Source organism: Triturus cristatus, chromosome 3_2 (genome assembly GCF_964204655.1).
Source record: "Triturus cristatus chromosome 3_2, aTriCri1.1, whole genome shotgun sequence".
Lineage (NCBI taxonomy): Eukaryota > Metazoa > Chordata > Amphibia > Caudata > Salamandridae > Triturus > Triturus cristatus.
In genome coordinates, this window is record NC_140584.1 from 1229796635 (window position 1) to 1229809245 (window position 12611).

Here is a 12611-nt window from a genome sequence, read left to right on the forward strand (position 1 = left end):
AATACCGATATACAAAAATGGGGACAGGCACTGCCAATCTAATTATAGACCTATTTCCTTATTAGACTCCCTCATGAAAATGGCGGGGAGGGTGGTCTTAAATAAATTGCAACTGTGGGCCGAGGAACATGATATTTTGAGCCCTGTACAGTATGGCTTTCATGAAGGGATGGGCACGGTAGAGCAGGTCTTAAACTTTGTTTTGTTACAAGCCAAATACACTCGGGCTAAGGAAGGACAATTATACGCCATTTTTGTTGACCTCTCTGCCGCCTTTGATTGCGTGATACATGCCAAGATGTGGCAAATCCTTGAGGAAATGGAGGTTGATCCTGCCATTGTTCTCTTTCTAAGGCAACTTTATTCAGGGGCAACGGCCAAAGTTAGATTTGGGTTGAGGGGGGAGTGCACTGGGCCCTTCAGGATAGAAAAAGGGGCAAGACAGGGGTGCGTATTGGCCCCCTTTCTTTTTACCCTTTATACGAATAAACTTGAGGAGGAACTGGGCGCTTGTAAAATAGACTCCCCAAAGTACGGCAATAAGTCAATTGTATCGCTTCTGTACCTGGATGACGCGGTACTAATGGCGAGAACGAAGGTCGGAGCAAAGAAAGCCCTCACAAAATATCTTGAATTCATGGAAGAAAGGGGCCTTATGATAAATGCTAAAAAAATCATATGTGATGCAGTGTGGTAAGGCTCATCCAAGCTGTAAAAATCTAAGAGCATCGGGGCTTGTAATTGACCATACTAAAACCTTTCCATACCTCGGGGTTATAATTGAGGGTTCTGGCTCCTGGGGCCCTGAGGTCAAGAACAGGACCCTATCATTTAAACGCACCATAGGAGCATTAAAGAACTTCGCCGCTAAGCTTGGCAAAAGACCCCCTGAGATCATGCTAAAGATTTATATATCTAAATGTAGAAGTGTTGCATTATGGGGCAGGGATCTGGGGGTACCAGGATACATCGGCGATACAAGTTGAAGAAAACAACTTTTTCAGATACTTGTTAGCTCTCCTGAAAGGTACCTCAGTTTTTAATTGCCATCAGGAATTGGGGATGGATTATATATCCGACCTGATTAAACTGCAACCTGTCCTACTCTGGCGCAGAGTTTGGGTCTCAGGGGCCCTTGGCCTAAATCAGGAAATAATAAAGGATGTCATGGGCCTAGATAACTCCAAGAGTATACCCTGGCTTGAGTATATCAGGAAAATATTTGCTGATATCCAAAAGCCAGAGTTTTTCAGCATCCCAGCCTCAATTTTGAATATTTCAAAACCAGAATTGAAGAGGTTATGTATTGCCCATTTTGAACTTCTCAGGTGTGTAGGAGAAGTGACAAAGAAAACAGTGAGTGAACATCAATTGTCGCTGACCACCTACACAATCCAGCCATATCTAACCATGTGTAACCTGGGCTTCGACCGATTCATTTTGACAAGATTTAGGTTTAATCTATTTCATCGGTTAGTCACATATCCAACCAAAAATGATTGGTCTAGAGCCCTGGCTCCCTGCCCTTGTGATAGTATTTCTGTGCAGTCCACCTTCCATGTAGTATTGTTCTGCAAATTATATGGGAGTGAGCGTAACAGGTGGATCAAACAGTATTTGAAGCATGGTGCTTGTCGTCAATGCCGTCCTGCGTTCCTCAGTCTGCAGCAATTGGGAAACGCTACCTGTACTATGGTTATGTCCGGTTTTTTAAAAAGTGTTCTCAGAAAACGGAACTCGGAGAGTAGCGAACTCGTTTGAATTGATTTAATACTGTTTTAATTAAATGTTATTTATTGTAATGATTTGTATTGTATTGTATTGATGTGTATATATATGAATTGTCGCTTTTATGGTTTTATGTAACAAAAATCGAATAAAGCTAGTCTGATCTGATCTGATCTGAAAGTAGGTCGTGGAAGGAGGCAGGGGCAATGAGAGGTGGTGGGCAGGGCTAGGCAGAAGGCGGGAAAACAGGGGGCAGGCGGGAGTAGCAGATGAGGAAAAATGAGGAGAAGCAGTGAAAGGTGATGGAAAAGCAGGAGAAAGCATTCAGAAAAACAGGAGGAGAGGAAGGAGAAAACAGTAAAAATGAGGCAACAGCAGCAGAAATTACTCATAAAAAAGCACTCAAAGCAGTGAAAAATGAAGCACAAGGCGCTCAGAGAAATGGGGAGGAAGCAGAGCGGTGCAGCAGCATGGAGAGAGCTGAGCCTGGTGCAGGAGGATGTCTAATTACAGTGGACAGAAAGGGAAAGCTGTCCCAGGCAGATCGCTCCCCACGCCGCACAGCTCCACCTGCTTGAGCTTGTGGCCCTGACCTCGCTGCTGCCGCAGGTTCGAGGCCCTCGTAGGTATTTGACTTTTGACGCTGCCCGTTTTCACTTTAACTTGTCTGATTGTGATTCTCACCCTGCTGTAATTCCCGCTGTTGTATTCTGCTCCACTGTTTTTATCTCTCTTGTACTCTATTGTATATTTTGTGGTTGTATTCTGTTATTCTGTTGTATTGTGGCCCACCTGTTTTTTGCGCCATAACCCCTTCTTGCATTCCAGCCTTCCTTCCCCTTCCCCGCCACTGCGTCCCCTGCGGCCCCCCTCGCTCACCCATTCGCTCACGCTCCCCGTCGCCCAGCTGCCCCTCCCTCCCACCTCCCCTTATTATGCCGCTGGCGTGCTGAAGGTGCACCAAAGGCAAGCCCGTCAGAACCCATCCAAGCCTGGACCGTGCCCAGTAACAGACCCCTTGCACCAACGGACTCCATGACACCTGCCGCTGCTATGATGCCAACTTCCTCCATGCACTCAACGCCGACCACTCATCCACCTGCTTCCAGGCCACACTAAAGCACACCCATGGAGAAGACGGACCTACAGCTTCACCAGCCTCCAAGCCACCACCGGGCACACCGGGGCAGGACACAAAAATCTCAGATGCATACTACTCAACACCCGCCCTGCACACAAGGACGACATCGAACTCTGGGACCTACTCGACTCATCCTCCCTGGATGTCGCCTTCCTGACGGAGACCTGGATGAACCCCTCTTCAACACCCGAGATCGCTATCGCCTTCCCGGATGGCTACAAAATCACTCGCAGAAACCTCATCAACGGAGTAGGAGGAGGAATCCCCGTTGTCCACAGGAACACCCTCAGAATCTCGACCAGCAACGACGACACCCTCACCGCTACCAAACACTTGGACTTCCAGATCCACATTGCCCAAAACACCACCATCAGAGGAACACTATTCTACAAACCCTCCGGAGCCCGGCCACAGTTCAGCGACTCCATCGCAGACCTAGTCAGCACGCATGCTCTCGCATCCACGGACTACATTCTCCTTGGAGACCTGAACTTTCACCTCGGAAATGCCAACAACAGCAACTCCACCACCCTGCTCGACAACAGCGACACACGCTTGACCCTATCTTTTCCACCAGCAACAACGTCACCTTCAGCCACACCACCAAACTCCACTGGACCAACCCCTGCTGAGTCCACTTCACCTTCGAGAAATCCACCACACACCACTAGCCACAACGGACCCCCCACCACAGCTGGACCAAGGTTACCGAAGACCAGCTAATCACTACCCTCGACAGAAACCCCCCAACGGACACCGCCGACACAACACTGTAGCCCGGAACCTCAGGCAATGGATCAACGACTGCGCCAACACGGTCGCCCTGATAAAGAAACCCTCAAACAGACACACAGACAGAAAACCCACCTGGTTCACCGCTGACCTCCTGGCATTCAAACAGGCCTGCCGAAGACTTGAGAAGAAGTTGCACCACGAACAGACAGCAGACAACAACACAGCCCACAAGAACACCATCCGCAGGCACCACCAACTAATCGGAACCGCCAAAAGGACCTCCTTCAAGGAACGCATCGACAACAATGCATACAACAGCGTGAAGGAACTCTCCAACCCCAGCGCGAACTCCAACAACATCCCGCCGTTGCAAGACCTCTGCAACTCCCTAGCCACCTTCTTCCACCGCAAGATCGCAGACATCCACAACAGCTTTAACAACCAGACCCCCCTGACAGCAACCGACACCTCAGACTCAGCACCCCCAGCCACACTGACTTCCTGCTGTCCTGGACCCACAAAAACAACACCATCAAAATCATGAACACCATCCACTCCGTCTCACCATCCAACCCCTGCCCGCAGCACATCTTCAACAAAGCAAGCCCCATCATCGCACCCCAGCTCCGGAAGATCATCCACACCTCCTTCGAGACCGCCACCTTCCCAGAGAGCTGGAAGCACGCCGAGATCAACCTCCTACTCAAGAAACGCAAGGCAGACCCTAAGGACCTCATGAACTTCAGGCCCATCTCCCCGCTCCCGCTCCCGTTCCCGGCGAAAGTCATTGAGAAGATTGTCAACATGCAAATGAAACGCTTCCTCAAACAGAACAAGACAATTGGACCTGTCCCAATCAGGATTCAGCAGCAACCACAGTACCGAAACTGTCCTCATTGCCGCCACCGACGACGTCAGGACACTGCAAGACAACTGCAAAACTGCGGCCCTCATCCTCCTTAATCTGTTGGCCACCTTTAACACCATCTGCCACCACACCCTCCGCACACACCTCTACAACGCAGGGATCGGCGACAAAGCCCTGGACTGGACCACCTCCTTCCTTACCGGCAGAACACAGATTGTCCACCTCCCCACTTTCCGCTCGGAAGCCACCAAGATCATCTGCAGCGTTCCCCAAGGATCATCCCTCAGCCCGACACTCTTCAATGTCTACATGGCACTTCTCGCCAACATCGTCCGATCGCACAAACTTAACATTATCTCATACGGCGATGACATCCAGCTCATCCTCTCCATCATAAAGGACCCCACCACCGCCAAAACCAACCTCCACGAAGGAATGAAGGCCGTCGCCGAATAGATGAAGAACAGCCGCCTGAAACTGAACTCAGACAAGACGGAGGTCCTCATCCTTAGCCCCACCCCCTCCACCTGGGATGACTCGCTATCAATGACCCAGCAAGTCAACGCCATTTCATCCTCCTGCTTCAACACCCTCCGCATGCTCTGCAAGATCTACAGATGGATGCCCACCGGAACATGGAAAAGACAGTCACCCAGGCCCTCGTCAGCAGCAGACTGGACTACGGCAAAGCCCTCTGCAGGAACCACGGCCAAACTCCTGAAACAACTCCAACACATACAGAATGCCTCGGCTCGCCTTATCCTCGACATCCCTCGCCACAGCCACATCACATATCACCTGAGAGACCTGCACTGGCTTCCCGTCAAAAAGAGGATCACCTTCAAGCTCCTCACCCATGCCCACAAGGCACTCCACAACACCAGACCAGCATACCTCAACAAATGACTCGCCTTCTACACCCCGAGCCGCCTGCTTAGCTCCGCTGACCTCGCCACCATCCCACGCATCCAAAGAATGACCACCGGTGGCATATCATTCTCCCACCTCGCCGCCAAGACCTGGAACACCCTCCCCATCCACCTACAGCAGATCTAGGACCTACTGACCTTCAGGAGACCTGGCTGTTCAAGCAGTAGCAGCGCCCCCTCCAGAGCCTTGAGACCCTAAAGGCTATGTAGTCCCCTTTGCAAATTTATTGATTGATTGATTGATTGAAGGCGCATTATAAGAGGAGGTGTAATCACACTGGAATGAAAGGCAAGAAGCGTTGGAGGCGGATGGCAATCAATCAATCAGCAAAAAAAATGGGAGAGAAAGGAAAAAACAGTAAAAACTAGGCAATAGAAGTAGAAAGTAGTCAGAAAAACAGGCCAGGGGAGATGAAGGAGAACCCAGTAAAAATGAGGACGAGGCAGGAGAAAGTACTCAGAATACGAGGGAAAGGAAGGAGAAAGCAGTAGAAAACAAGGCAAAGAAGGAGAAAGCACTCAGAGACATGGGAGAAAGAAAAGAGACATCATTAAATCAGGCACACGCAGAAGATGGCCAAGCACAAAATGATGAGGTATGAGGCAATAGTGACTGCACCTATTATTTAGTGGGGTCAAAATCTATATTACTTTCTTAGGGTGCTAAGGATCTGAGGTTTAATACCTCTAAACCTCCTAAAAAATCATAAACAAAGCAGTATGATCCTGCACACCACATAATCATTATATGTAATACAATATCGTATATCGAAGAATATCAGTCCAATCAGCAGGTCTGGTTTCAAATTTCTTTATTTAATTTTCTTCTTTAAAATCTGCGTAGCCAACGCGCTTCGTCCTTACGGACTTCTTCAGGGCTACAAATAAGTATAAACAATAAACAATATATTTATAAACACGAACATAACCATATTTACAGTTCTATTTACATGCTAAAAGAGGCTGTTGTGTACAATTATATACAAGAAATATATACAAAAAGAAACAAAACAAGCTACCAGCCTATTTCTTACAACTTTGTTGCACAAATTATAATTTTAACAAAAAGAATGAGCATTATTTATTATCGACCTGCTGAATCAATGACAATCGAAATATCACTTGTAGAAAAAATGGTAATCTACATTCCTTCAGTAGTCACTGTATTACAATTCACTTGAACGGGGCAAGGAATTCTTTAGTGATGTGTCAGAAATAGAAAAACGTATGACAACAAACATACGTGCATATTTATATCATACACAAAGATTTTTTAGAAGTTTACAGAAGAAAGATAATCTTACCAAAACTGTGATGAGAAGATCTTTTCCATGTGTTCCCTCAATACTGAAGTTAGTGGTTAGCGCTCCTTTAGAGAAAGATTTATATACAACCTAAATGTATGGCAAAAAGGACAACATAATTTTAGGATAAATATATATCCACTAATCTTGTAGCCTTACATTGCGTTTCAAAACTAAAGGAGGAGAGTCTTTTTATAAGTCAAAGCATGCTTTTGGGAGGAAAGGGGGCTCAATCTGATAGTCAGTGAATTGGGTATTTAGAATGGTTTTAAGATTACCATATAAAATAAATAGAGCATACTGTTTTCATTCCTCGAATTTGTGTAAAGCTCTCAATGAAAATTGTCCTGTTAGGAGCGAGTATTTATATCTATCTGCAGAATAAAGATAGAAAGGATAAAACTTGATAGCTTTTCTTCATTCTGCAAGAATAGGAGCCTTGACATTAATGCGCAAAAAAACAACTATATGCCATTTAATCCTAGTAAAACATCTCGCCCTAATCCTACCCTAAATGGTATCCAGCTAGAGAGGGTAGCAGTCTACGATTACCTGGGGGTTACAGACGGAAACTTTTGGATGGGGCCCACAGCTAGAAAAGGCAGGCCTAAGGTTAGCACAGATGTCATGGGGATTAGCAAAACTTTATAGAAACTCCACAGCTAGACAACCGGGCCCAGTGACCGAGATATATAAAGACCAAATTAGAAGTGCCGTAATGTATGGATCAGAAATTTGGGGACAGCACCCTGTAGGTGGATTGGTTAAAACTGAGAACAAGTTTATAAGGCAGCTTTTGGGCCTGGCACAAAGCATCGCGCTTATTCCCCTACGTATGGACCTTGGGACAAGACCCATAGTTGAGGAAATCGGACTGCGACCTCTGACATTCTGGCATAGGCTATGGGCGACCCCCGAGCTAATAGCCTAACCGTCCGAACTTAAAGCGATCATGGGGCTCCCAGGGGTGAGCAAATTACCCTGGTTCACACATATCAAAGACCTGTGCTGTAGACTAGGCCGTCCGAATCTATGGACCCACACTGAGGAAGTGTCACCAACAATATCACGGCTCGAATTAGTCAAAATCCATTGAAAATATAGACTGCCCGAAATCCAAGGGAGCACTAAACCAGGTTGCTTAACCTCTGACTTACTCAACTTTAAAGACCACTATTCATTTGAACCCTTCCTTGACGATGAACATCCGTTTATAGCAAGGAAACTTTATGTTCAATTTAGATGATGTTGTTTGCCGGTCCATGCACAGACAAAGAACTGGTGAAAAGCCTCCCCTGCTAGCTGTCCTGCCTGCAATAGTCAATAAGAGACTCCCATCCATGTTTTTTTTCTTTCGCCCAGAATATGATGTACCTAGGAGGCACTGGCTTTTACCAATATGTAGGAACCTGGTGTACAGACAGATACGGGAGGCATTCAGAGTCTTGAGTACTGACACTCACCCTCCGATTGTTTTCGCTGTGTCCTGTTTCCTAAACTCCATGGGGCACAGGCGCTGCAAATTTTTAACTTCCCCCGCACATGACAATCGTTCCTTAGCCATTTCCTATTGTCTTGATCTAACCAACAAATGAAATCAATTTTAATTTCCTTTTAAAATCCTTTTACATCTTTTTAAATGTTAAGAATTGTGTTCACCCACTGCACATGGCTTTATCTTGTAATGGCCATTGGTGTTTTTATTGCTCTTTTGCCTTGTATGTATTTTATGGCTTTGGTTTTATGTTCTATAAGATCGAAATAAAGCTTGGAAATGGAAATGGAATTGGTTATTAGTTTTTTCTCTCTCTCTCATTTTCTTTTGATTACTGTGACTTTAAACTTACTAGATTGCATGTTTTTGTTCTTGACCTGCGAGGTGTCTTTTACGCTTTTTACTTACTAGATTGCATGTTGGTATTTTCACATTTATTTTCTAAATTCTTTAAATAAATAGTGGCACTCTAACTAAGTTCCTGCATTTCACATGTGTGTCTTGTTATTTTAGATATCACATTTCTGCTTTAAATTATGTTGTAAAAATGACCCTTGAACACCAGGATGGAGGAAAACAAAAGAAAGTACAGAAAGCGATTACGACAGATCAGAAAAAGAGAACACAGCTTAATGAAGACAAGCATGTGACGGGAACAGCAGTGTAAACCGACATGTTTTTTCAGGACAACACTCTTAAACTCAGCTGAAGGCTCCAGATCGTGGGTCTTACCACTCTTCTCCTGTCAGACGTTTACCATTGTGCTCTCTGTAGCAGTGCACGGACCCCGCAAGTGGACACCTCTCAAACCCAGGCAAGTCCACTGCGTGCAAGGCGAAAGGAAATGCAAGGGCTCTGTTTCTCAAACACCACTCCCTCCACTAGCCCAAGGAGCCCAGGGAATGGGGTTACTCGAGAGTGGAGATTCAAAGTGAAATAGGTTGGAGTTGCAGCTACTTGCGGTCGCTCTGTGTGATCTTGCATGAATCCCTTTATCGTCTCCCCTCGCCTCATTCAGATGAGCTCTGTTTGTGTCAGTGATGCTGAGGACCTGACTCTCAGCAAGGTGGACTACAGGGGGGAGGACAAATGTCAGTGCCCCCACCCAACACTTTCTCAGCACAGATCCCCACCTGCATGTTCTGTTGCCATGGTGATGACCCCATGTTTCCTCATGTTCACTCTCAGGCATCCGTAGGCATCTCTGTTTCAAGTGTCAGACAGATGTCCAACAAGCATTCTTCACTGCAAAACAGGCATCGAAGAACAGGTAAGATGCAGTCCATCCAGACTGGTTTAAATGATAGGAACCAAGAAGCACTCAGTTTTCGTAGGTGAGGTGTGCCCAGATATTGTACCATGCGCTCACTGTATTTATGCTCAAGAAGAGCTTTCACCGTCTCGTTGGTGATTGGGCCATCCATAGCGTATCAGGTAAATCAGAATCAGGATTCCCGCTACAAGAAGCAGTGTTAGAGGTAAATCTCCAAAAATGCATACGAATACGGAGTGTATAAAATTTAGAATAACTCTGAGGGTCGTCTGAAAGGTGTTTAGAAATCCTGACCCTATGGTTTAAATAGGTCTACAATACCACTCATATCAGACATGTTAAAGATATGACCTACCATTTCTATGAAATGAAAGGGGCAGCTTGTACGTATAAGAGCTTGTATCTCAGTCAAGGTCCTTGTGATTTGAAGATCAAAGGTCTCTCGAGTGGAGGTTAAGGGTACAGTTTGCTGTAAAAGCATGGCTTTCAGTCTGCTCAAAGTATCAAGTTGTATAAAAGAAACATTCAATGAAGGCGATAACAGCGCTTTCCTGACTGTACTTGTTGGTGGAAATAATACTTGCATACAGCAAGTAACCCTGGAGTTCACAGTGACCAGATAGGCAATGCCACAGCAACCTTGATCGTCCATCATCGAGTAACTCCCAATCGAGAGTAGCTCGAATACCGGCGTAATCACAGCAGCTGGAGTCCCTTTCATGTGGCAGGACAAGTTTGCTACTGAACCATTGCATGCTCCGTGTAACGACATGTCCTGGCACATGAGAGAACCGCTTAAGGCATTCTTGAAGTTCATACCACTAAGAAAAACTTCCCAATCCCCACTCTGGCAACAGAATCTATATGGTTATTCTCAGGATTCCTTAATGTATTCTTGTCCCAATTTTTCATATTTTTCTACCTTCCTTTGCTCAAGGCAATATTGAAACTGAAAGGTCGTGACCGGTGTAGTTATGTGGCCATGGATTAGCCATTCTGTTGATGGTGAATCTGCTATTGTGAATGGTAATCTATCCAGTTTTTCAATACGCAGCATTGTATATTTTGTTCTCCTTTGTGCAATGTCATCCTGTTTATCTGTCAGATTATATTCAGAAAACAGTGATACGCTGTTTATAAAACGCCAAGGCACATAGCCTGCATGCAAAGATTGCACCGTCCAGCTCAGTAACATAACAGAACGGAACTGAGATTGCCCGTGTTGTAATATGGCCAAATCGTGTTCCAGTATGTCTATCGCTGAAGATGCAATGCTGCCTAAGGAATATATCCTGGAGTTCAAAGTTGTTAACCCATTGTTCACTACAGCTAATGCTTTTTCTAGATTATTCCGGTCTAGTTCCCGTATTCTCTCAGCGGCCTCTTGTTGTAATATTTTCCAGTTTTCATTATAGGCAGCATAAATGCCAGCATATATGAAATGTTTCTGACGTTGTTTGTAAGGTCCCTGTAAAAAATCCTTAAGATCCATGTCTTGTGGGAGGAAAGATAAGTTTTGTTTCCCTTCTGTGAGTGTTGACGTTTCTAGCCAATCAAGGCACAACTTCCCAACACTAAAGGATGTCACTACCCCTGGGTGTTCTCTTTGTACATAGCATGAATCTGGCCTATGGATACCGAATTCTTCGGTGATATTCAGGAATCGCTTTTGACATCTGTTCGTGTCTAAGGGCCAAACCAACCATTCTTTCCAACTTGGTTCTGTTCTATTGCATTGTAGAATGTCATCTACTGTTCCCCCTTCATGTTTAGTAGTTGAATTTTGCCACCCCTGTAATGGTGTTGGAAACCGAGGTGTGTTCAGGTCCTTGTGCTTGGCTAGTCCAAGACAGGATGTCTGTTGCACAGTGTTATTCAGAAATATAATCTGCTGTGGAATGAGGCAAGCTCTAAATAGCGCTTCTGTTCCCTGGACTTGCCAGTCCCTAGAACCCCAGACTGATTTTAAGTCTATCTCGTCATTCCATAGGTCAGAACATTGTTCAGACAATCGGGTGATAAAGGAAGCAGAGTAAAGCTGTTTGGTATTTGTCAACATAATTTTCAGTGCTGGTGTTGGTGTAACCCTATAATAATATGAGGCTGGGTAAGTGGTGTTATACCTTGATATATGTACATTTCTGTGCAAACGCCTGTGAACTACCTTTTGGTGGTGTAGGGCAATGTTCCCACTGGTGGTACTCAAACACATTTCTAGTTGAAATAGATTTGTGCAGGAACATTTCAGTATCAGGAAATGCAGCAGTTTTCTCTAAAGCAGACAACATGTTATGAACAGTTTCAGTGTCCCAATCATCAGAAAAAGTACTGGAGGTAATGATATCACTCAATGAAATTTTAAATACATGATTATTTTGTAAAATTTCTGTCGGGCAAAATATATCAAAATCAGCCTTGTCCCATAATATGCCATTCGGTATAGGAACCTCTGTGATGTTCACTGATGACAAGTCTCATTGTTCACGATGTGATGATTGATGTGGCTTCAGGATGAGGTTCATCTTTTGGGCTGTGGAGCTTTGTCGAAGATATTGTCCATTAATAAGCATGCTAAAAGTTATTACTAAGCCTAGCCAGAAAAGAAAAAACAGTATCCCAGTAATAACCTAGAGTTCTACCCAAGGCGATACCAGGCATGTCTCTTTTAGAAAGTGCAGAAAGTTTATGACTTGTTGCTTTTTTTTTTCATCTGGTGTCATTTCTGGTTCACTTGGATCTAAGGAAAACATATCAAAGGTCATGAAATAGCCACAAGCAGTTTATTAATTTGTTGGAATTGCATCGGGATTTGTTGAAATCGCACTTTGCTCTTGACGAGGCATATTCATGTAAACATCTGTTGTAGGTTGAATTGCAACTTGGGTGTTAAGTTGAGTTTGATTTTGAAGTCAAACTTCGCATTCAAGAGGAGCGAGTTCCATAGCATTGTTGCATAGTTCTTCTCACCGTACAGGAGGCCCTTCAAATGTGATGAGTCTTTCTGTTTGAGTTTCTTGGATTGTAGCGAGAGGAAGGCGTCTGCTACTCTGGAGTCCACGAGGCCTACTCCTTAGTATTGGCCACATAGTGTGGTTTGATTAAGTCAATTGAGACAGATCTTTTCCCCTTTTTCCCGGC

At 45.0% G+C, this 12611-nt stretch overlaps 1 protein-coding gene and 1 long non-coding RNA gene across 2 annotated transcripts in view; both read right to left on the reverse strand.

The window, feature by feature from the left end:
* LOC146859531 (CD5 antigen-like) overlaps positions 1–12611 on the reverse strand; it is a 628425-nt gene that overhangs the window by 473892 nt on the left and 141922 nt on the right. The window lies entirely within an intron of this gene.
* LOC146859532 (uncharacterized) lies at positions 6205–8231 on the reverse strand. The gene is made up of 3 exons (XR_014980138.1): positions 8169–8231; positions 6706–6795; positions 6205–6279 (listed from the first exon to the last, which is right to left on the reverse strand). It is a non-coding gene; the product is annotated as an uncharacterized LOC146859532 (long non-coding RNA).